This window comes from Diceros bicornis, chromosome 29 (genome assembly GCF_020826845.1).
Source record: "Diceros bicornis minor isolate mBicDic1 chromosome 29, mDicBic1.mat.cur, whole genome shotgun sequence".
Classification (NCBI taxonomy): Eukaryota; Metazoa; Chordata; class Mammalia; order Perissodactyla; family Rhinocerotidae; genus Diceros; species Diceros bicornis.
In genome coordinates this window covers 34,020,371-34,045,673 of record NC_080768.1, presented here as the reverse complement: position 1 = coordinate 34,045,673, position 25,303 = coordinate 34,020,371, and the positions used below count along the sequence as shown (strand labels likewise).

Below are 25,303 nucleotides of genomic sequence, written 5' to 3'. Positions count from 1 at the left end.
AGCGTGCTACTGACACTAGAGTTCTGGTGCGTATAGCTTGGGAAATGCTGAATTATAAGGACTAAGAAAAGAAAGTGATGGAAGTGGGACAGAAAAAGGAAGAGAAAGAAACAATTTGTCTGCCAGCCAAAAGGTCATAGGATACTTCTAAGAGCTTCCCTAGGGGAGAGATGCACAGCATTGCTGGTGGGCCATGGAGGCGATAATGAAGATGATCAGACCTAACAAATGTGTGCTTCTCGCTCCGACTTAATTTGTTCCTTACTGCCTTATAGAGCTTGCTGCCAATTAACCAATTAGTAACTAATTTAATTTCCTCAGCAGGGTGCAGCAGAAGGTTTTCTGATCTGAGTGTGAGGCTGCCAGGGCAGGTGCAAGCTATCTTATGTGCCTGTTAGTGACAGCCTGGCCTGCCTGGGGGCCGTGCATCTTCAAGGAGAGAGAGGCGAGGCTCTTCATTCCAAATCTGCCACCATCTGGTTGAGTGACCTTGGATAAGTCACTTATCCTCTCTGGGCTGAGTTCTTCATCTGAAAAATGAGAAGATGACCCTGACACCCCCTGAGGTCCACTTCCACTTCAAGGCTTTCTGAGTCATGTCCCTTCATTTTCTCTGTTACTTTTACTGCTGGTGTCCCAAGAGAGACAGACCAGTCCCCAGCCTGATTTTCTGAGATGTCAGCTCCCACAGGGCACACACACAACTCAGATATAATAACCAATGGCTTTGGACACCAGAGTGTCTCCTGCACGCGGGTGCCCACCCTGAGCACCGCTGTTTGTCCTACGGCAACTCAGAGAATCCAGCACTTGGTGCTTCGATTTCCTCTTCAGAAATGGAGAAAGTACTGCATTATCTTGACTGCAAGTAAGACCTTCTTTAAGCTACCCTGATAGATTAAAAACAAACCAGATTGGGAATTGATTACTTTACAAATGGATCATTCACTCTGGAAAATGATGCTTGAAAAAGACATTTTCCTTAGTGAAATTAAAATATGAGGCAATGTGGAATTCACTGTTGTGTACTCCTCCTCTCTCATTACCTACTCTAGTCACCAATTAGGTCTACCTTCTTTCTCCTCTGACTGCTCCCCTCCGCTCTCCTGTGCCTATTACATTTCCTGGCTGGTCTCTCCCCAGCCATCTCTCACTTCAAGTTCATCTTACCCAGGGTGTTGCACTGTGCACACATTTATATTCAGGAACACCCAATCATAGCGCCCCTTGCCCTGCACCCTCTCTAAGGCCTAATTTGAGTGTTGGAAGAAGTTCTGGATCAGGAGGTTGGACTGTTCAACATGGGGCTCTTGTAGTGGAGTAGAAAGAGTTCCAGAAGAGTCAGAAGCAGTCATCTGTGAATTAAGGAGTTGGGCTAGGGAAGAGCACCCTAACTGGTATTCAACCACACACAGCTATGCAAGGGTAGAGAACGCTACTTTACTGTGAAGAATTTTGTAAGGCAGAAATTCTTTTTCATAGGAAAAAAATCACACCATAGGAAACCCCTTTGGGACTCAGATTCTCTTAAAGCATGGGCACCACAAGTATGCTCTTCTCCCAATCAATTCATAGACCCTCTTGATGTGCTGTCTTGCTGGATAGGCATTTATTTTATAACAACTTTATTGAGATGTAATTCACATATCATAAAATTTACTCAGTGTACACAGTGGTTTTTAATATATCCAAAAGTTGTAAAACCATCACAACAATCAATTTTAGAACATTTTCATCACCTCCAAAAGAAATCCAAAACCCATTAGCCATCACCCCCCATTCCACCCCTGACTCCACCCGCCCTTGGCAGCCAACTAATCTACTTTCTGTTTCTATAGACTTGCCTGTTCTGATATTTCATATAAATGGAATCATACATGGTCTTTTGTGACTAACTTCTTTCTCTTAACCTTATATTTCCAAGGTTCATTCATATTATAGATTGGATCAGTACTACATTCATTTTTATTGCTGAATAATGCTTCATTGTATGGATAGAGCATTTCTTTTATTAATCCATTGATAAATTGATGGACTTTTGGATTATTTCTATTTTTGGCTATTATGAATAATGCTACTATGAACTTCATGTACAAGTCTTTGTGTAGACATATGTTTTCATTTATCTTGGGTATATATCTAAGAGTAGAATTGGTGGGTCATACAGTAACTATGTTTAATGTTTTTAGGAAGTACCAAACTGTTTTCCATAGTGCTGCCTCATTTTACATTCCCACTAGTGATGTATGAGGATTTCAATTTCTCTACATCCTCACCAACACTCGTTATTGTCTATCTTTTTTGTTATAACCATCCTAGCGGGTATGAGGTGGTATCACCTTATGTTTTTGATATACATCTCTCTAATGACTAATGATGCTGAGCATCTTTTTGTGTGCTTATTGGCCATTGGTTTATCTTCTTTTGAGGAATGTCTATTCAAATCTTTTACTTATTTTAAAATTGGATTATTTGTCTTTTTAATACTGACTTGTATGAGGATACCAGTCCCTTATCAGATATATGTTTATGGATATTTTCTTTTGCTGTGTGGGTTCTTTTTACTTTCTTGATGTTGTCATATGTAGCATAAAAATATTTAATTTTTATGAAGTCCAATTTATCTACTTTTTCTTTCCTTTCTTATATTTTGTTGTCATATCTAAGAAACCAATGCCTAATTCAACGTCATGAAGATTTACTCCTGTGTTTTCTTTTAGGAGTTTTATAGTTTCAGCTCTTAAATTTAGATCTCTATTTCATTTTTGAGTTAATTTTTGTATGTCATGTGAGGTAGGGTTCCAATTTCATTCTTTTGCACGTGGATATCTGGTTGTCCTAGATCATTTGTTGAGAAAATGATTCTTTCCCCATTGGAATGTCTTGGCACTCTTGCTGAAAATCAGTTGACCATAAATGTAAGGGTTTATTTCTAGACTCTCAATTCTATTCCATTTATCTCTATGTCTATCCTTGTCTTATGCCAGTACCATATTATCTTGATTAGTTTAGCTATATAGCAAGTTTTGAAATCAAGAAGTCTAAACTCTTCAATTTCACTCTTCCTTTTCAAGATTGTTCTGGCTATTTTATGTCTCTTGGAATTCCATATGCCTTTTAGGATCAACTTGTCAATTTCTGCACAAAAGAAAGCTGAGATTTTCAGAGATTATGTTGAAACTGCACATCAACTTGGATCATTTTAACAATACTAGTTTTCCAATCCATAAAAATGAGATGTTTTTCCATTTATTTAGACCTTCTTTATTTAAAAGATGTTTTGTAGTTTTCAGTGTACAAGTCTTGAAGTTCTTCTGTTAACTTCCTTCTTCAGTATTTTATTGTTTTTCTGCTACTATAGATGCAATTGTTTTCTTAATTTCATTTTCATATTGTTCATTGTTAGTGTATAGAAATACAATGATTTTTATATATTAATCTTGTTTTTGTAAACTTGCTGAGCTTATTTATTAGTTCTAATAGTTTTTCATTGGATTGCGTAGGATTTTCTATAAAAAGATAACATCATCTGCATTAGAAGTAATTTTATTTTTTTCCTTTCCAATCTGAATTACTTTTATTTCATTTTCTTGCTAATTGCCCTGGCTGAGATCTCCAGTACAATGTTGAATAGAAGTGGCAAGAGCTGACATTCTCATCTTGTTTCTGTTTTTAGGGGAAAAGCATTCAATCTTTTACCATTAAGTATGACATTAGCTGTGGCTTTTTTTATAGACATCCCTTGTCAGGTTGAGAAAGTTCCCTGTTAGTCCTAGTTTGTTGAGTATTTTATCATGAAATGATGTTTTTTAGTCAAACCTTTTTTTGTGTCTATTGTAATGATCATGTGGTTTTTGTTTTTTCTTCTATTAATATGAAGCATTACATTGATTACTTTTCAGATGTTAAACCAACCTTGCATTCCTGGATAAATGGCACTTCACCATGGTGTATAATCCTTATTACATTGCTGGATCTTTTTGAGGATTTTTGTATCTATATTCATAAAGAATATTGGTCTATAACTTATTTTCTTGTTATATCTTTGTCTGGTTGTGGTAACAGGGTAATATGGTCTCATAGAATGAGTTGAAATGTATTCTCTAGTGAATTTCTCATTTCAGTTATTACGTTTTAAACTACAGAATTTCTATTTGGTTCTTTTGTTGCTGTTGTTGTTGTAATTTTTATCCCTTTATTGATATTGCCTATTTGGTGAGACACTGTTGTCAAACTTTAACTCTTTAGATGTTTTCATTTAGTCTTTTGATTATATGTATAAAAGCTGATTTAAGATATTTGTTTGGTAAGTCTGACATTTAAGCCTCCCTCAAGGAAGTTTCTAATAACTGTTTTTTTATCTATGTCTGGGTCATGCTTTCCTGTTTCTTTGCATGTCTTATAATTATATATTTTTCTCACAAACTAGACATTTTAGATAATATAATGTGACAACTCTGGAAATCAGATCTCCCTCCATCAGAGTTTGTTTTTGTTGCTGATTTTGTTGTTGTTGTTTGTTGGCTTAATAACTTTTCTCGATTAATTCTGTGAAACATGTATTCCCTGCAGTGTGTACCTAGGTTATCTTAGTGGTCAGCTAACAGTTGGTCACATATTTCCTTAAGTACTTGGAACTAATAAGTTTTTCATCCTTTGATGAGTGACTCTGTGTGCTTTGGGGTATGCCTTAAATGCTCAGGAAGCTTACAACTCTTTCTTAGCCTTAACTTCCTCCTTGCACAGGGCCTCAAGGACACCCAGAAGGGAAAGATTGAGACCTCTCTTGTCTTTTATGAGTATATGCACAGTCCTGTGCATGCTCATGGTCTTCTAGATTCCCAGGAATATGTCAGAGCTTTTTTATTTTTTTTGAGGAAGATTGGCCCTGCGCTAACATCTGTTGCCAATCTTCCTCTTTTTCTTTTTGCTCCCCAAAGCCCCAGTACACAGTTGTATATCTAGTTATAGAGTTGTAGCTCTTCTATGTAGGATGCCGCCTCAGCATGGCTTGATGAGTGGTGAGTAGGTCTGCACCCAGGATCCGAACCGGTGAACCCTGGGCAGCTGAAGTGGAATGTGCGAACTTAACCACTAAGCCACTAGGCCAGCCCCCTGTCACAGCTTTTAAAATCACTCTATGGACATCTCATTCCCTTGATCTTCCTTTTAAGTTTTTGACAAGACTCTTGTTTTTCCCAACTGCTATCATATCCTCCGACAGCTGCAAAGTAAAACCATTGTTGCTGCTGCTGATTATTATTATTTTTTTGAAAACACTCTGGGGACAGGGCTTTTCTCCAGTGTGAGTTCTGAGTCAAGGCAGATAACTACGCCTTGTTAATGGGGCTTTTTCAGGCAGCTGACAGGTGAAATAATGACGATGCTCTGGGGATAGGACTTTTTGAGAGGCTCCAAAACACCTCTGGTGGTTGTGAGGCAGCTGGTTTTCAAGGCAAGTACAGAGCTGGGGAGAAGGAGATAGGAGTAGGTCAAGTTACAATACCAAAATCCTTGCTGTTCTGGTCTTTTTACATATGCCATTCCATTTCAACCTTGATGTCATGCCTTTCATGTGTTAAAAATGGATTAAATACACTAAATAAGCAGAGCATTTATAATAAATACAAGCAAAGAGGTGTTTTTTGGTAGTGAGTGGAAAATAAGCCCTGCAAGTTTTGCACTAAAAACTTATTGTGATCAGGACTCTGTGCACCAGTTTTTTTTATAGTTTATATCTGTATTCTTTAATTCTTTAAGAGTTAACATAAGAAAAGATAATGTTATTTATATAGTACTTTACATATACTTTTATACCCATTACCTCATCAAAACTCACAGCAACCTATGATTTTAAATAAGGAAAACTTGACCCCTAGATGTTAGGACACCTCCTCAAGGTCACCCAGCTGGGCTCTGACACATAGTCACAGCAGGATTCAGCCCTGAGGTTTCTGACCCAGGTTCATGGCTCTTTCCACAACACGGCTGTCTTTGTTGAAAAACGAGTGAAATTCAAATCAATCATTTTCTACCATTAGCAAAGCTGCTAAAAATGTTTGGTGGGGAAGGAGTTGAAACGAATGGCTTAAGTGAGGTTTTTCCGCACCATCTGTGGTTTCCTTGGCTTCAGGATAGGAAATTCTCCTGGATCACCCTGCTTCTCTTGGACTCCTCTACTGGCTCCTCCTCTAGTGGCTGCTTATGTCTGATGCTTCTCAGCCCTTGGCTTGATCCTTTTTCTCATTAACCTTTCCCAGAAAGTAGACCTCCTTCTAGACCTTTGGAAGACTCCAAATCCACTTGTAGCCTCAGGGTCCCTCTTGAGTTTAGTCCTGAAGGACCTCCAGCTTGCTGGGCATTTTTATTTGGAAGCCCACTCTTAGAGGGAGATGCTCTGTCCTTGAATGCAATAATTCCAAGTCCCTGAATATGCATGACGCTTGGCCAGAATTCAGTCCTTGCAGAAGCACTCACTTGGATTCTCTCTTTGGTGCAGCGCTGTTCATATTCTGTCAACTCCAGTGGACTTCAACAACTGACAGCTTTATAGACTCCTGGCCTCCAGAGTTCTGAAATAGTTATTTGTTTTTTTAATGCATATAATGATGGAATCGGCCCTTTCCTAGAGGACTTAGCAAAGCAAAAGTGGGTTGTTTGGGTTTCATCTGTCAGCTGGGAAGAGGGCTGATTCCTCCCCCACTCTGCCATGTCCACTGAAGTCCTCTCTGTTCCCCTTCAATCCGTACCTAATAAAATGAATCCTCAAAGTGCGTGCTTGTCCCCTTTACTTCTGTGATGTTATTTACATTGAAACCTCCTAGGATTTTGCCCAATTTAGGCTTCTTAGTCTGTGAGGTCCCAGAGGTCAGGGACAATGGGCAGTCAACAAATGTTTGCTGAATGGATGAATCTTTTAAACTCATTTTGCACAGAAAAGCACGTAGCCGCATGCCACTCATCAATATCATTTAATAAATGCTTCTGATTGTCGTAGTGCTCAAGATAAATGTAGGCCTATACAGAGAACACAGTGTGGAGTGGTTTTTTGAAAGAAAGAATTTTGAAAAAGAAGACTTGCCCTTGTTCTGCTCAGCTGGGTGAGATTAGAAATTCCCTTTCCATTTCTGACATTTAATTTCTCTACTGTAAAATGTGGGAGTTAAACAACAGGGTCCCCCAAACTCTGTGGTTCTCACACTTTACATAAAGTGGAGTGTAGGAGGGAGAGCAGCTGTCCCATATGCAGCCAGGAGCAGGCCTCTGCATCACCCCTCTTTTTTGCTGAGGAAGATTGGCCCTGGGCTAACACCCATGCCCATCTTCCTCTACTTTATATGGGATGCTGCCGCAGCCTGGCTTGATAAGCGATGCACGGGTCGGCGCCTAGGATCCGAACCTGGGAACCCCAGGCCACCGAAATGGAGCAAGTGAACTTAACCACTACGCCACTGGGCTGGCCCCTAAAAGATAATTTTTACTAAGGTCTTGATAGATGAATGCTTAATGTGTTTATCTTTCCCATGAGGTATTTTCATGTAAGAGGAGATCTCTTACAAAGGAGAAGGCTCTGGGATGTGAAGGAATACTTCTCCAAAAGTCACGAACAATGACTGAGCGTGGTGATTTTGAGGCTAGAGCCCTCCTGACTCTTCTCAAATCAAGTCACCTATGGGACTGCCCGCCTGGCCAGACTATTTCTCAGGCTGCCATGGGTGAACGCAAGAAACGTGCTCATGAAAGAGTGACACTGTCAGCCTCCTTGGAGTTAATAAAACCCATGTTTGACAGCCCAGCATCCGGGCCTCTCTTGCCGCCATTATCCTCTTTCTTTTGCTCACCCCACCCCCAAACCAGTCTGACGATCATTCTGGGTGCAGAGGGCACTTGGCGCTGCTGCCACTGGCTCCTGTCACTCCTTGTCAGCTCCAATCACCCTTATTTTGTTTCTTCTCCACAGTCCATTAACAGCAGCTCCCAGAAGCCTGGGTGGTTACCTGCAGCCCCCGATCCTTGGCCTCAGGTATCATGTAGCCGGAGAATGATACTTGATGAAAAAGAATGAGCAAACCTTAGCCTCTCTCAGCCCCCTGTCACCTTCTGAGTTGATGATTCTGGAAAGGGTGGAAAATCCTGAGATGTTTCATATATATATATATATTTTTTTAAGTTAATTCTGCAAACTGCTGTGTTGGTGACATTTCCTTCAAACTGCAATAACTAACCTGTCACAGCCCTACAAATGCTGACAATACAGCACCATGTGGGGTTGACTTAATAAACCTCATTTACATTCATTTTGATTCACTCAGGCGTTGAAAAACATTTCACAGAAAAATCTAGAAACCTCTCCAAGACGACATGATGTTTGCTGATACGATATGAACAGACTTAATAAGCAGCATATATGAAAACACGCATTTCTTAGGTTATTAGCACACTCAGTACTTTATTTTTTTTAAAGCATTTAAAAATTATTCCTTTGAATGCTGGGCTTCTAAGCTGTGAAATATGTCAACATTTACAGGGTCTTTCTGTTGACTAGGTAGATAAGAACATCGTTAACCCTCTCCCTTGATCTACGAGCTTGCACAAATTCTTAGCCTCTCTGTATCTCAGTAGTTTCATCTGCTTAATAGACATCTTAATCATACCTGTTTACCTAACTGTATTAGTCAGTTATTGTTGCAATGGTGCTGCATAACAAACATCCCTAAAAATGCAGTGGCTTACAGCTACACGCACTCATATTTCATTTACAGGTTTGCAGGTACCTCTGGTTCTGCTGGGATTGGATAGGATCAGCTGCATGTAGTTCTAAGCTGTGGGTTGGATTTAGGCCCACTCTGCATGTATCTCATTCTCCTTGGATCAGCAGCTACCTGGGAAATGTTCTGGGAAGATGGACAGCAAAATTTGAATCACAGGAGTACATAGAAAGCCTCTGCTCATGTCGTGTTTCATTGGCCAAAATAAGTCACATGGCCAAGCCCAAAGTCAAGAGGCATGAGGACCTATGAAGTACTTCAAGATCACGAGAAAGAAGGAAAGAGTAAATAATTAGGAATACCTACTACTACATGTCACAGAGACCTTTTGGAAAAAGGAGATGATGCATTTGAGAGCTCTGTAAACTGCAGAGTGCTACGCAGATGTTAAGTTTGGTGTGCCAGCTCTACACGGGGTGCTTTCTCCCAGCATGGTCATTCTCTGGTTCCCTGATGTCTGCATGTGGGGCTGCCATCCTTCTAGTCACGCAGACCTGAGAAACTGTCATCCTATCTCACCCCTTCCCTTCCCTCGTCTGCCCTGGTGCATCAGTATTAAAACGTCTATCCAGAGATAATCCTATGTCTGCCTCCTCCTCTTCATTTTCTCTCCTTCTCCTCAGTTTCAGCCCCTTCTTACCTCTCATCTCATCCTTAAAACTTAGCTCCTAGCTGACTTCCCTTAACCCAAGGTCTCCATGCTCTAATGGATCCTAAACACTGCTGCTGGATTCCTTTCCCTGTCGTGTAGCCTTCATCATGTCACCCCTCCGCCTTAGGTTGGATTCCCCTGATGCGGAGAAGGAGACAACGGTTCTTGGCTAAGTGATTTACTGAGGGAGTGCCCTCAGGAGAAACCTCTTAGGAAATGAGGGAACCAAGAAAGCACAGGGGAAGAAGACAGGCTGAGATGTGGTTTCAGGAAAAGTCTAGCCTCAGCCTAATTGCACAAGCGGCTCTGGAGCATAAACTGCACCAAAGAGGTTGCTCCATACAGAGGCAGGAAGACTGGGCGTGTACTCCCCTTAGAGTTCATGATTGGCCACAGGCCATCCCTGCCGAGAAGCACAGGAAATGCTCGGGAGGAGGGTCCTGCTGTGAGCCAGCAGAGATGGCTGCCTGTATACTGCTCTGCGCATGTGTGCAAAGAAAGTACTTGATGCGGCAGGAAAAGCACCGGGAAGGAGTAGGCAGAGCAATTCCTGGAGCCCGCGCAGAGCTAGGAGTAATTTATATTCCCTCCAGCCATTTTCCATATCTTTGTTTTCTTTTTCTGTTTTCGGGGAAATTTCCTTGAGTTTAGGGTCAACACCTCAGTTAATTCTTAAAATTTCTGCTATTATATTTAAAATGTATAAGATGTCTTTATTGGTCTCTGGATATTTCTCTTTATATATCTTCTCTCTCTTTTTGTCTTAATCTTGCCTAAGACTTCTATATCTATGAATATTTTGAAACAACCACCTTTTGGCTTGTTAATTTTCTCTATTTTGTTTATTATTTTTCTTACGCGGCCGTTCGACTTGATTGCCTCTCGGCTCCAACTCTCCCTTTGATTGCCCTGCTTGTGATACTGGAACGTTTCTTCCTTGTCAGCTGACACAATGTTACGCTTTGTCAGTAGAGGGCGCTGGAGGGACACAGCAGGAGGAAGGGGCCTCTCTTCCTGGTTCCGGTATATTTCTTCCTGCTGGCTCCTGTGTGCGCAGGACGCCCGGTAGAGCTCATCCCTAGCAAACTTGGGCGGCACTTCTCCAGGCACCTGCCCTGTGAGTTCTATGGGTGCTCAGCTGGCCTGTAGGTGATGAATTCAACAGCAGCCACCACGGGCAGCTTCCAGAAGATTGTTGTCAACGTTCCAGTGGGCAGATTCTTGCCCACAAGGCTTGGCCCACCGGCACTCTGGTGGAGGTTTTCCTGCTTGCCCATCCTGTCCTGTACTTCCCTGACCACCAGCTCAGCCCGGTAACTGTGGCCCAGCTCTGGTTCAGGGCAGCCCAGCAAAATTCCCCCACAGTCTAGTGGGTAACAATCACAATCTCTTCAACGAGCCCTGAATCTCATGTCTGAGATCTTTGGTGATAGGTAATTATCACAGTGTTTCTCAGAATGAAATAGATGGGCAGGCTTCTAAAATATTTCTTGATCTATATGACAGAAAAATCTGACTTGGCCAAAAACCTGACTTGAGTAGTCAGTTTCTAGACCTAAGTCAATGCACAGACCCAGAGCCTCTTGACTGAAAGGGACACTGGATCTCCTTGAGGAAGGACCTGCTGCATTTTCACAAGTATGCTCTGTGAATCTTTTTCTAAGCCTAATCCAAGAGGACCTAGTGCCATTTACTGGAGTGACTGTGCAATACCCTAACATTTTGAAGATCACTAGACACTGGCTATGAATTGACACTAATTCCTGGGCATCCAAAATGTGACTCTGACCTACCAGTCAAAGTGGGGGCTGTAGTAATCAAGTAACAGAGTCTTAGCTGAAGTTTGACTCACAGTGGGCCTAAGTCATCCACAGACCCACCTTGTGGGTTGTTTCCTCAGATCTTGAATGTATAACTGTAACACGCGTACTTGGAAACTGGAAGTATCCCCCACATTGACTCTTGGGCCCATGGGATGAGAGCCATTACAGTTGGAAAGGCTAAATAGAAACCCCTGGAACTTCTCTTCCATGCCAAATAATAAATCAGAAGCAATATTGGGAAATTTCAGAGATTTATGCCATCATTCAAGCATTGAAAGAATACAGGATGGTGATATCTATCCTGTTCCCATTTAACTCACCTGTTTGGCCTGTGCAGATGCTGAATGATTATTGGAGAATAACTGTGGACTGTCATAAGTGAATCAGGTGGTGATTCCAAATGCAGCTGTCGTCTCTGTTGTACCTTTACTGGAACAAATCAGCGCAATTGCTGGCATTTGGTATGTAGTTATTGATGTAGCTAATGCTTTTTCCTCCGTACCAATTTGAAAGGATCACTGTAGCAGTTTGCTCTCACCTGGCAATGCCAACAGTACATTTTCACAGTGCTGCCTCAGGGCTGTCAATTCTGCTCTCTGCTATAATATAGACTACAGAGATCTAGATAATCTTGACGTTCCACAAAACATCGTACTGTTGTACTTCAATGGTGGCATTATACTGGCTGGATGATGAGCAGGAAAGTAGCAAGCATTTTAGATGCCTTAGCAAGACATACGTGGACTAGAGGTGGTCGAGCAGCACCCCCAGGGGCAGCTTCTTGGTGAGTTTTGTTGTTACCCCATTGGCCAGTTTCTGGCCTTCCTGTCTCAGCTCTTTGACCCACTTGTTGGGGTTTTTCTGTTTGCCACCTGGGACCTGTGCTTCCATGCCTGCCAACCTTGGCCTGCAAATGGGGACACACTCTGGTCCAGGAAACACAGAGAACTTCTCTGGCATCCAATGGCCTGCACCACCCTTCTCTAAAGAGGTCTGAATCCCAGCTTTGGGGAAGGATCCCCTTCCATTTTTGCCGCAGACCTTGGGCATTCTTTAGATTTCTCTTTTTATTCTCCTGTATTAGGTAATTCCTTACGAAAAGTTAATAATTATTTATATTAAGCATTTCTTGTTCAAATCACTGTTTTTGTTTTCCTGACTGGATCATGACTAATACACTTATTCTTAATATTCCCTCTTTTGTTTCTTCGAATTTAATCTTTCTTGTTTCTAACGTCTTTTGTTGAATCCTTAGCTTATTTGTTTTTGATCTGTTTTGATTCCTAATAAATTTATTTAAACTTATAAATTTCCTTTTAAATACTATTAGTTTTTTACCATAAATTTTGACATGTGTTTTCATTATTATGTAGCTCTAAATATTTTTTATTTTATTCATGATATCTATTTTTAACTCAATGATTATTTAGTAATATACTATTTAGTTTTCAAACATGTGGAATCTTTTTAAAAAGATTGCTTTGTTACCGATACCAAAATTTATTGTGTTATGGTCCAAGAACTCAGTTGGTACTATCTGATATTTTGGAATTTATTGGGTTTCCTTTGTGGTCCAATATTCAATTTAGATTTATAAGCACTCTGTGTGTGCTCAAAATAGCACAGATTGTCTATTAATTTGGGGTAGAGTTCTGTAAGTGCTGAGACATGGTTTCTGTTGTTCAGATCTTCTACATATCCATTCATTTCTTTTGTCTGCTTGATCTTCCTGTTTCTGGGAAGGGCCTGTTGAAATCTTCAACTAAAATTGTTGATTTATCTCTTTTGTCCTCAATTATGTCCGCTGTTGCTTTTAATATTTTGAGACTGTATTGTTAAGTGTGTTTATGTTCAAAATGTTGATATCTTTTTGCTTCCTCAGCATGTGATACCATTTTTATCCCTTAGAGTTTTTTGCATTAGCTTTAAATTCTATTTTGTCCAGTATTAAAAGTGCTAACCCAGATTTATTTTTGTGCATATTTTTGAGGTATTTTGTTTTTTCAATTTCTACATTTTCAATCTTTTTGATTTTTGTTGTTGTTGTTCTAAGTATGTTTCTTATAGACTTTGTATTATTGGATCACTTTTAAAATCTAATTTGAAAATTTTTATCTTTTGATTGGTGAGTGTATTAGTTTGCTTTTGTTTGTTAGCACTGTGAAGTCGATTCTGATTCCTTGCAATCCTATCTATAGCAGCGGTGAACCCTGCCTGGTCTTTTTGCGCCATCCCCTCACCTTCCCGGTGCTCTATCAGACAGTGCTCCACTGCTATTCACAGGGTTTGCATGGCCAATTTTTTGGGATGTGGGTGGCCAAGTCCTTCTTCCCAGTCTATCTTAGTCTGGAAGCTCCACTGAAACCTGTCCACCACGGGTGACCCTGCTGGAGTTTGAAATCCCAGTAGCATAGCTTTCAGCATCACAGCAGCAGGCAGCCACCACAGTGTGACAGCCAACAGGCGGGTGGTGTGGCTCTCTGACCGGGAAACAAACCTGGGACGTGGCAGTGAGAGTGCCAGTCTTAACAACTAGATCAGCAGGGCTGACTGTCTTAGTTTGTTAGGGCTTCCATAACAAAATACCCCAGACCGGGTGGCTTAAACAACAGAAATTTATTTTCTCACTGTCCTGGAGGCCAGAAGTCCAAGATTGAGGTGTCAGCAGGTTTTGTTTCTTCTGAGGCCTTTCTCCTTGGCTTGCAGGTGGCTGCCTCCTTGCTGTGTCCTTACATGGCTTTTCCTTTGTGATGGGCATCCCTGGTGTCTCTTGCATGTCCCAATCTCCTGTTCTTATAAGGACACTAGTCATATTGGATTAAAGGCCCACCGTACCAGCCGCATTTTAATCCAGTTACCTCTTTAAAGGCCCTCTCTGCAAATAGTGTCACACTCTGAAGTACTGGGGGTTAGAGCTTCAACATATGCATTTTGGGGGAACACAGTTCAGTCCATAATAATGAGTTTAACCCATTTCTATTTACAATAGTGACTATTATGTTAGGATTTATCAATCTTATTCCATATTTTCCATTTCTACTGCCATACTTCCCCATCCCCTTTCCTGCTTTCAGTTCAACATCTTTCTTTAATTCTGGAAAATGTACCTTCATTATTTGTTTCATTTTGTACTGTATGACATAGCATAGATAAATATGAGTTTATGAAAAACATACATGTACAGTGTGAATACAATAAAAAAACCCAGCCAGATACTCACTGCCAAGACTAAGAAACAGAACATCACCACCACCTAGAAGCACCCTGGGTGCATCTCCCCATTACATCCTGTTCCCCTCCTCCTAGAAATGACCACAGTTCTCAAGTTTGTTCTAGTCATTCTCTTTTACAGTTTTATTTTTTTACCACCTAAATATGTATTCCTCAACAACACATCATTTAGTTTTGCCTGATTTTTACTTTGATATAAATGGGATAATACTGTATTATTTTCTTTAAAATATCTCCTTGTTTTGGCTAATATTATGTTGCTGAGATCTACACTTGTTAATAATTAAAGCTGTAATTCATTTCCTTTCACTGTTCTATGTTCCATTATATAAACACACTACAATTTATTTAGTCATTATACTGTAGATGGACATTTGACTTTTCCCTAGATTTTTCCTAGGAAGAATAATGATGCCATAAACAATCTTTTACGTATCTCCTGATACATGTGTTTGAGAGTTTTTCTAAGATACACGCCTAGAGGTGGAATTGCCAGGATTTAAATTATATGCATGTTTAACTTGACATTGGCATGTTTAATGCCAAAGTATTTTCCAACGTGATTGTACCAGTTTATATCCCACCAGCAGGAGATGTGAGCTCCTGGGGCTCCACCTTCTCAGCAACACCGGGCACTTTCAGAATTTTAAATTTGGTTCATATCTTCATTATTGCTTCAGATATTTTTTTCTTCCTGTGCTATCCTCTCCTTCCTATTGACAGTTATTGATACTTCCTTAAGACATAGTTCTTGGCTTTAAAAAAATAATGTTTTCCATCGCTTGCTCCTTTCTTGAAAATTTCTTCAGTCAGGGCTTCCAACTCCTTAATTCATTTTTCAGATGTATCCATCATAGAATTATTCCATATATTTGATCCTTGATTTCTACTATCATATCTTCATATATAATATTTCCACTTGGTTCTTTCTTTATGATTTGTTCTTGTTTTACAATGCTTATGACTTCCCTATATCCTTAAGTGTAACTATCACGCCTATTTGAATTTCTGGGTCTGTCTGCTCTAATCATTTTGCCTCAGATGGTGTAAGTTGCTCACTTTGTTGTCTCTCTTGTAAGTGGTTGTGCTGCTCAGGTGTCTTGGCCTGCAGGCTCACGCCCCTTGGGGAAAGAGCTGAGGTTCCTCCAGGCTGTGTCTTAGTCAGCTAGCTTGAGGAGAAGTTAGGGGATGAGCCCCGAGGTGAAGAGACTCAAGCTCCACAGAATTGTTGCTGATCGCTCCCAATTGCCCCCACATTTATCAGGTAACTTCTCTGGTCTGAATTTTGCCTTTAAATTTTTGGAATGAAGTGTGCCTGGGTGGTGAGTAAATGCCCAAGGGAAGATGCTCAGTCTGCACCTATTCACTTGTTGCAGTACTTTGGCACTGTCCTGATATCGTCCTGCTGACAGACGTACAGAGAGTGGAGCTCAGCAATCTTTGTTTTCACAAGCTTTCCATGTAATTCTCCAGGTTGATTTTGAGGGGCGGAGCCAACAGTCTGAGCTAGTTTTCTGCCTTGGCAAGAACTGGAAACTCACTTCAATGTTCCCATTTTTGAATAGTCCTTGTTCCTGTTTCACGAATATAATATCTTCTCTTACTCTTTTGAAATGATTCATTGTAGTTTTTATTTTCTTTTTAAGGTTTTCTCCTCTTTTCCACATTGTTTTCTTGTTTTCCAAGTTTTTTATTTCTGTTTTGTTTGCTTGTTTTAGTTTTGGTCTTTTTCTTTCATGTTTGAGGATTTCCTCCCATGTCTGGGAATCATTGAATGTCAGTTCATCATTAAGGGTGAGGCTGATGGGAAGCTTTGTCTGCCTATATGGGGCTTATGGGCTGGTGGGTTTTTCTGTAGGCTGACTGGGCTGTGACCAAGCCACTTCATTTGAGGATCCCCCACCTCACCTCTACTGTCACTAACTGTAGATATTTTCTCTTAGGCCCATCTTTCCCAGGGAGGAATCCTTAAATATCCTGCCTTGGGTATAGGAGCTTGGCTGCCAACTTTCTGGGAGCTGAGATGTGCCCTGGGGGTTCAATGTTCTGTGTATCAGCTTCAACTAATCCTTCGGTAGCTGGCTACTGTTTTCAGCTACTGCTGTTTCCTTGATGTCAGACTCTGTCTGGCTCAACCTCTACATAGAACAATAGTTCTCAGACTTTAGCCTCTATCAGAATCATCTAGAGGGCTTGTTGAAACACAGGCTGCTGAGACCCATCCCAGAGCTTCTGATTCAGTAGTTCTGGGGTGGGGCCTGAGAATTGCTTTTCTATCAAGTTCCCAAATGATGCTGATGCTGTTGGTCCCAGGGCCACACTTTGAGAACAACTGCTCTAAAATAACCCTTCACTCTTGTTGCAGCAAAGAAGGGGCCACTTGGCTATGTGGGTAGAAGAGGGCATCCGTGAACCTGACTGCTTCTTTTAAAAACTTAACCAACCCTTACATGTTCAGCCCTGCCCTGTACCCCTGCTTCAGAAGTACTGGGTGCCTCCAATTCCTGAGCTTTTTGGGGCTACGTTGTGAAGTACCTGGTTCTTGAGGCTTCACCTCTTGCTGCCAGTGTAGATTTTAGCTTTCTTTTGTCTGCTATTTCATTAATAATTTACCTAGTTACATCCCTACTTCCAAAATTTTGTTGATATTTCTTGTTAGCTGTGACCTCTTCTCCTATTTTCTTTGTGGGTTTCCTGAACTTTGGTTTTCTTTTTTTTGCTGTCCTCTTACTGTCATTAGTCAAAATCAAGCAGAATGAAATGTATGTATTCAATCAGCCCTCCCTCTACCTTACCTTTAAGCTACCATCATCTCTCACCTGGCAATAAATACCTTTGGCAATGATGAATGAATGAACTTTGACACACAGTGAAGAATACAGAGTCATGAGGGATGACACGTGATACTGCTAAACCTCATTGAAATGCATCTCCATCTTGTTGTTCATAAACATCTCTTAAAGTTTCAGGTGAAGATGCTGAATTATCGCTTTAAGCAAATTTCAGGGTTTAATTAAAGTACAAGGTCTGACTGGCAGGACTTGAGATGCATTTTGCTGTCTCAGAGGCAAGCTGAGATGTGGCTTTGAATGAAGGGGATGAAACAATTCCCAAAGAAATAGTATATAAGGCCACAAAGGAACTCGATTCAGAAAGGGAAGGATGGAAAAAAATGGAAGCCAATATGTGGCATGTTAGTTAACCTTGTGTGTGGCTGTATTCCATTTAAAAAGTGGGAAGACTTTATGACAGGGGTCTGACCATAGACAACTGGCCTTTAAGTTGATTTTTGTCATTTTGTTGACTATTTACTTGAAAGCAATGTTTCTGTGTCCAGAATAATCTGTGAAACCTAGGATTCAGTAAATCAAAGAGCAGTTAAAAAAGTTTTGTGCTTGTGAATACTGGATATTTCCATGCAATCAATTATCTGTAAATTGAATAATTTAATTTGCATTAAGACAATTCACTGTTGAAACTGAGAAAATGGGAAATCCTTTTCCAATGTGAATATAACAGTTAAATTTCTGGGGTACAGAATGGGAAAAATAATAATCAGCCTCTCTGCCACCTCTCTCTGCCCCCATATAAAGTTACTTTAACACATTTTATTTCCATGATGAACTATTACAAGTCACATTGCTTCAAAGGGGACCTGCCTCTCCCCTCCACTCAGGGTGAAGATCAATCTGAGACAGCAAATGACTTGGTGAAGAATTGGACCACTCCAGTTAAACACTTAAGAGGTGGGGCCAGCAAACAGCTATTGAACTAATTTTTGTGAATCCGTCAAAACCCACTTCTGAAGAATGCTTGCTATCTTGACCTTCATCCTCTGGGCCCTCCTCTTTCAGAAACACTGCCTCTTTTGCTCTTTCTCTTTGTTCTTTTGATGCAGGTGGTGGCCTGGGGGATGCTGTGTGGTTTTATTGTGGCTGTTGGTTTTTCATTCTCCAAGATGTTTTCAGTCAAGCATTTGAGTTGCTCACTCGCTTTTTCCACTTCTCTCCCTCCTTGTCTCTCCCTCCTTGCTCCTTCCCCCCCTCAAGAAAACCAAGGGAAATTGACAAGCAGCAGGACAGGGGAAATTGAGCTATATTATTTCTCCTTTGGGAACCTCACTTTGCTGCCTTTATCTGTAAGCTATCATTTTCTACATCTCTTGGCAAGAGTTCTCATCGACCAGTGACCCCTAAATGCCTATGCTGATCAATAGTCCCAGTATCTTATTGACATGCCCATTGACAGCTCTCACTGAGCACAGAAATCAGGAATGGCAGCCAATTGCAATCTGTTCAGGCTGCTTGAGAGGCAGGCAAGGGCCTGCGTTGATATTGACACTGTAAATGGAGACGGTTTACTTAGCGCTCAGGAAAGATGCATTTGTTAAGGAGACGGATAGGTCTCATTACTATTTAAGGGCAGAGGCTCTTCTGGCAGCCCACGGGGCTTGCTTATATCAAGCCCTCCCACTTACAGAGTCTGGCAAAATAAACCCTCAGTGATTTGTCCTCCCCCTCACCCCCATAAAAAGAACCATCCGATGGAATTGAATGAAAGCAAGGGGTGGACACAGGCTTTGACAATGGGGGGCCTTGATGATGGCCTTTTGGCTTATGGTTAGTCAGAGCCTCAGTTCCCACTCACTGATAATTGGCATTTTACCTGTCTTGAGAGGGTTTGGGCTCCTGTGCTCTCCCTGAGCAAAGGCAAAATCAAGAATCACAGGCTCTCAGGGCAGGAAGGGATTTTAGAGTTCATCTCCCCAATTTTCTATTCAGTTCCTACACTGACATCCCCTTAATGTGGCTACCCTGCATTTGGTTGGTCACCTTCAGTGACATGAAACTTACTACCTCAAGAAATATTGCATCTTGTTTTTTGGTAGCTGCAGTAGCTGGAAAGGTCTTCCTTATCTAGGGCTGAAATCTTTCTGCCTGTGGCATCTGCTACTTGCTCCTAAATTGACTTTCTGTAGCCCCGTACATATACCAGAGATAGTAGCTTGGCATTTAACACTCTTCATCCCTTATCCTGTCAATAACTCCTCATGAAGGCATCCTCCTTACCTCCACCCCCTTCCCCATTTTAAAGACGGAGAAACTAAAGCTTAGAGAATTTAAGTAATTTGCTCCAGGACACAGAGCTGGGAACTGAATTCCTTGTTCTTTTTGAAGAACTGTCTTGTCTTCTCCTGCCACACAGAGGGTCTGGCCTGATTTTCTTTCCCTTATTATCTTCCTGAACAATATAATTCACTTACAAAGAGTCACATATCACTTCCGTATTGTCACTACTCTAGTTCTCAAAAAGTAGTTATTTTATTTGTTTCCTTGAATTGCTGTTGGATCACTCTTTTTTAACTCTCTCAAAGAAAAATTTCAGCTCTTCCTTCTCCCTATGCAGTGCTGCCACCCCTAGCACCAAGCTCATTCAAACCGTGACCAAGCTCTGTCAGTTCTCCTCCCCTTCTACTTCCTTGACCGTGGAAGAAGTTTGGTACAGCTTGCTCACCCAACCTGTTGTAGGGCCGAAAGTCTAGGACAAAGCCAGAAGAGGCCATAGCTGGGTCAGTCAAGGTCTCCACCAAGCCCTGGGGATTGAGAAGCGGTTCGTATATCAGGGATAGGATAGGAACGCAGTTTTGGATGTGTGCAGGGAGACTAAAGCGAGTGCTATGTGTCAGATTGCACCACCATATGGGCCCACTATGAAGGAATGGGGGCTGGCAGGAGCAGAGCATAGAGTGGAGTCCAGATGCTTGGCTGGAAGTTTAACGTGGCCCTCTTTTCTGGGCACCTGTGCTTTTGACGTCTAAGGAGAGTAGAAAAGCCCTAGATATGTGTAGTCTCTAAATAGAAGAAGATCATGGAGAATCCTGGCAACCCAAGGAATTTTGAAAGGAGCTGCCAACACTTCTATCCTTGGACACAGAGTAGAAGTGGCTTTTATGAATCCCACTGGGACAATTCAGAGGTAATGTGTGGGACCAGAAATAATGAGTAGAAGTGGCAGAGAAGCAGATTCTGAAGGTAAATTATTCCCAGGTGAGGGCCTAGTGGAAGCTGACTATGAATGGGCTATGATGGTACCATTTTCAAAGTTAGTAAACCAAGGTTTTAATGCTGGTTCTGAATATGTGGCTATATTGACATATTGTCTTCTAAACCAACTGTAAGTGAAGGAAGCCACTGACTGCAGATGATTTGATTACATATTGGAAAGCTGTAAGGGGCTGGGCAAGGGCAAAGCCTGATGTTCACTGCCTCAGGCTAGACCATCACCACCGTCCATCAGAACTATTCCAACAGCTAACTCACCTTCCTGCCCTTCAGCCTTTCAACTTGCCATCTGACCTTCACACACCTGCAGAGTTGGATTATGTCACCCTCTTCCATTCTCCATCGCATTCAAAATAAAGTCAAAGTGCTCCACCATGGCATTCATGATTCAGCATGGTCTGGCCCAACCTTACCTCCCACCACATGACTCAGATACACTGTGATTAAATTACATTAAACCAGTTGCTTGGCCCTGAACATGCCAAGTACTCCCATGCCTTTATGTATTTCTTCCTGCTACTTTCTCTCCTTGACAAGCTCTTCTCATTGCTTTTTTGCCTGTTAACATTCTTATTCATTAGCTGAGACTCTGCCCTGAGACCTTTCCTGATTCCTCTCGTCAGAATGAACTCTGCCTTTTGTGTTCCTATTCTTTGTACACACCTCCTAGAACATTTAATTCACTCTGCTGAATAGTGTGGTTAATTGGTTTTCTATATCTTTGCTAGATCACTAAAAGGGAACACTGTAACTCACTGGTCATTTTATCATCTCTGGGGTTCCCAACAGAGTGCCTTGCACATAGTAGGTATCCATTATTAGGAATTGACAGGTAGGTATTGATGCTGGTTGATAGCCCATTGGCTGTAGCCAGTCAATATCCTGGAGCTCTGATAGTAGGAGAGAAGGCTAGTGCTCAGCAACGTCCATACCCTCCTCTTCTTCGGGAACATGTGCAGCTAGTCCATTGTTCCAGCCTCCCTAGTGGTTACAGACAGGCCAATAGGATGTAAGCAGAAGAGACAAGTGCCACTTCGAGGCCTACCCATAACAACCTCCCCATATGATCCTCTCTGTCTTTGTCTGTATTGAATGTAGAAAGCTCCAAGGACCTAAAAATGCTGGTTCTAAATAGAAAAATAAAGCTGCAAGATGTAAGTCATCTGGGCCTCTGTGGGCTCTGTGTAACAGGGCCTCCACCACTCCCTCACAATGGTTCTGCCTATGGGAGGAATAAACTCTCATGGTGTGAAGTCCAGAAAACCTGATGTGGTTTAGAAAGCAGCTAGCCTACCCTGACATGCTGAGTAGTCACACTAGCGATGGTGGCTGGGTGTGTGTGAGTAGATGGAAGGCATAGACAGATGGGGATCTGGCTTAGGGAGGGGCAGCTGCCTGTTAAACTCAACAGTGCTTTTTCATTCACCTAAAGGGCAGCCCAAGCATCCTCCAAGCTAAATGCTCACCTCTTTCTACCATTTTTTTAGATATGAAAAGTTTTAAACTTTCCTTCCCATGTTGGTAACTTACCTCTGGGGGCACTTCGGTTTTCCAAAGACCGCCTAACATTCAGAGCAGGGTTGTGTGTAGCCCTGTGTGGTTGAGTGTTTGGGCTATGGAGTTACACTGTCCAGATTGGATTCCTGGCCTCCCTACATGCCAGCTACATGACCTTATTCTCTAAATGTCCTCAGCTATGACACGGGGGCAATAATAGTCCCCACTTCATCTTATAAAGTTAAAACACCCCAAATTAAAAGAGATAATGAAAGTTCAACGTGCCACTGCACTTAAGGTAAGTACTTAGCAATTTTTGACAATTTTATTATCATTATTGTTATAGGAATAGATACTTCTGGCATGGCTTGAGTACACTGAAGAGGATGGAACATTTATATTCTCTGTTCTGTGTCACAAACATCTTAGCTTGAGAATAAACTTTATTTGGGGGACAGCCTTAATCTCTATTGAGGTGATTGTCTGTCAAACCCCCAAAGCCATTGTCATGCATATGCTATTGAGGGACGTTTTTCTCCCTCCCAGCTTCACCCAATTCTACATTTGTGGAGTTGATATTTTGGGCCCAATCACAGGATCTTACATTTGCCCCCTTTATTTCATTTGATTAGACTCAGGCTTGCCCCCCAAGCTTGTCAAGATCATTTTCAATATTAAATCTGTCATCGAATATACTTATTATCCATATTGTCTTCCCATCATTTGAAAATGGGGTAAACTTCCCATCTATCTCTTGGTCTAAGTCATTGAAGAAATATTATAAAGGACAGAACTGAAGACAGAGCCCTACAATATATTTTAGAAACTTTCAGATGCCGCCCAACGCTATTTGGTAAAATCATTCCCACAATTATGACTCCATCTCAGTCTAGTTCATGTATTCATTCATTCATTCACTGACTTATTCATCCATGTGTCGGCAAGCTTTTTCTGTAAAGGGCAAGATAGTAAATATCTGAGGCTTTGTGGGCCATACGGTCTCTGTTGTAACTACTAACCTCTGTCATTATAGTACGAAACAGCCATAGACAATATGTAAACTGACCGATGTGGCTGTGTCCCAATAAAACAATTTTAAAAAACAGGTTGTGAGCTGGATTTGGTCTGTGGGCCATCATTTGCCGATCCCTGATTGAATGTATTAGTCTTCACACTTTAGCAGTGGTTAAGTGTTCAATAACCACCATCCCTGGTTGAGAGAGCACTGAGAAGAGTCATGTGTAAGAGCTGAGATGACTCATTACCGTTACGAATGGGAACCTCTTGCTCTATCTCTTCTACTAGCTCCCGTCTTCATCTGTAAGGAAGTTTCATGCTGTTGTAACTCCATTAAAGAAGAAAGACCCCAGGCCACCTGAGTCACGATTCTCCTTCTGTAGCAACCAAACTCCTGGCACTGGAGGCAAGAACTTCATCTGGCCATGATGGCCTCCCGGGCACAGATGCTCACCAGACATCTTCTGGACCATGCCAGGAAGAAGGCCACTGCTTGTGAGGGCTGTGTGGATGGAGGTATATCTCTCAGGGGTGGAAAATGCCCAATTAAAATGACTTGATTCCAATTTCTGACTCTAGAATAGCTTTTCTCATCTTTCTATAATGGAAGATCACAATTATTTCATTATTTGGTTCTCAGACTTCATTTCTCATCTAATAATATTGTTAATCAATCCACTGCCCTCCCATAAACATTTATATCCATCATTTAATTTCTGATCATTCTGACTTTTACTCATTGTCTTATAAATTCATCTCTACTCTTCATGGATCTCCATTATCTGTCTCGTATCTTACCTAGAGAGCTCCAGGATGCTGCGCCCTCCGTGTCGCCATGTCATTCTCTTCTGCCTTTCCAGCTACCCGTAATTCAGGTTAGTTGAGAAGGGTGCATGTGTAAATATTGGGGTGAGAGTGAGGAAATGAAATAAATGCATGAAAGAGAATATCGAACTTCTAATACACTGTAATTACCAAATGATCCTATCTTGCCTGTGATGGGTCCTGGTGGGATTTAATGCCATATCAACAGTGGTTTTCCCATTGCATTACTTAATGAATAATGTCTGAGCTAACCTACCAAAAAAACCCAGCAACAACAGCATAACTCCCTTCACTGTAATTATTATTATTTCCTAATGTGGTGGTTTTTATGTAAATACTGATGTTTCTCTACTAGGTCCTTGTATAACTACTTGCTTAAATAATGGGCCCTATTAAATCACCATCAATAGTAGCATGCCATATGTTAGTGTTTTACTGATCTCTTCCCACTGTATGGACTTGGGTTTTCAGGCTGTCGTAGGTCCCTGCTGGTGGTGCCACCTCCCCTCATCCCCCTGCCCCCCACCCTTCCCACCCATCCCCTCCCTGCCCCCATCCCACCCTCCTACCTGGAATTGATGGCATTTAGAGAAGCAGGAAGACAGCCTCAGCTGTGCAAACACAGTGCTTCTGTTTATTTTGGTAGCCTCCGAAATATTTGTTGAGAGTTATTCGAGCAGAAAGGCTGAATGGAGATCATTGCAATGTGTCAAATTAAGGAGTGCTTAATGCCTGCCTAATCTCTTGGTAATTACTGTTGTGGCAGCGGAAGGCTTCAGAGCCTGGTAAGGAAGTTAATGATAGTGAGAGACATGAGGCTGCCCGGGCTTCCGTGGCATCGCTGCTCGGCACAATTAGAGGCCTTGCTTGGATCTGAGAGACGGAGCCTCTGTCATTTAAGAGAGAGAGGATCAGCCTTTTGGGGGGAGGAGTCAGACAGGAGTGCCAGCCTGGGTTGCTGGACAGGGGACTCCTTCAGCTGGGTGCCACTTTCCTAATGGTGTTCTAAAATGTGACAGCCTCCTGTGTGTGTGTGTGTGTGGGTGTGGGTGTGGGTGTGGGTGTATGGGTGTGCGTGCGCGCACGCACATGGATGTTGTGCCAGGCAGGAGTCTGACTTCAGGGTGTTTGGGGAAGACAGACGAACAGAGAGATTTCTTCCTGATTTTCCCATCTTTGTCTATCTTTGTGTCATCCAGTCTCTCCTCTGTCCCTAATTCTCTTTCTTTGGCCTAATTTTCTTTCTTTCTGGATCTCTGCTTGCTCTCTCTGTCTCTCATTGTTCTTGGCCTAATTTTCTTTCTTTCTGGATCTCTGCTCGCTCTCTCTGTCTCTCATGTTCTTGGCCTGCCTTTTTCAGCTCCCCTTCCCTCTCTCTCTCTCTGTCTCTGTCTCTGGCTGATCTATTTAATTGGCATCTATCTCAAT

At 41.7% G+C, this 25,303-nt stretch overlaps 1 long non-coding RNA gene across 4 annotated transcripts in view; it reads left to right on the top strand.

Moving 5' to 3' along the window:
• Positions 1-10,346: 10,346 nt before the first annotated feature.
• Positions 10,347-25,303, top strand: part of LOC131394025 (uncharacterized) — a 49,034-nt gene continuing 34,077 nt past the window's right edge. For all 4 annotated transcript variants that reach the window (XR_009216043.1, XR_009216042.1, XR_009216044.1 and 1 more), the window contains exons 1-3: positions 10,347-11,704; positions 23,339-23,566; positions 23,853-23,925. This is a non-coding gene — a long non-coding RNA (uncharacterized LOC131394025). The remainder of the gene's footprint in view (positions 11,705-23,338; positions 23,567-23,852; positions 23,926-25,303) is intronic.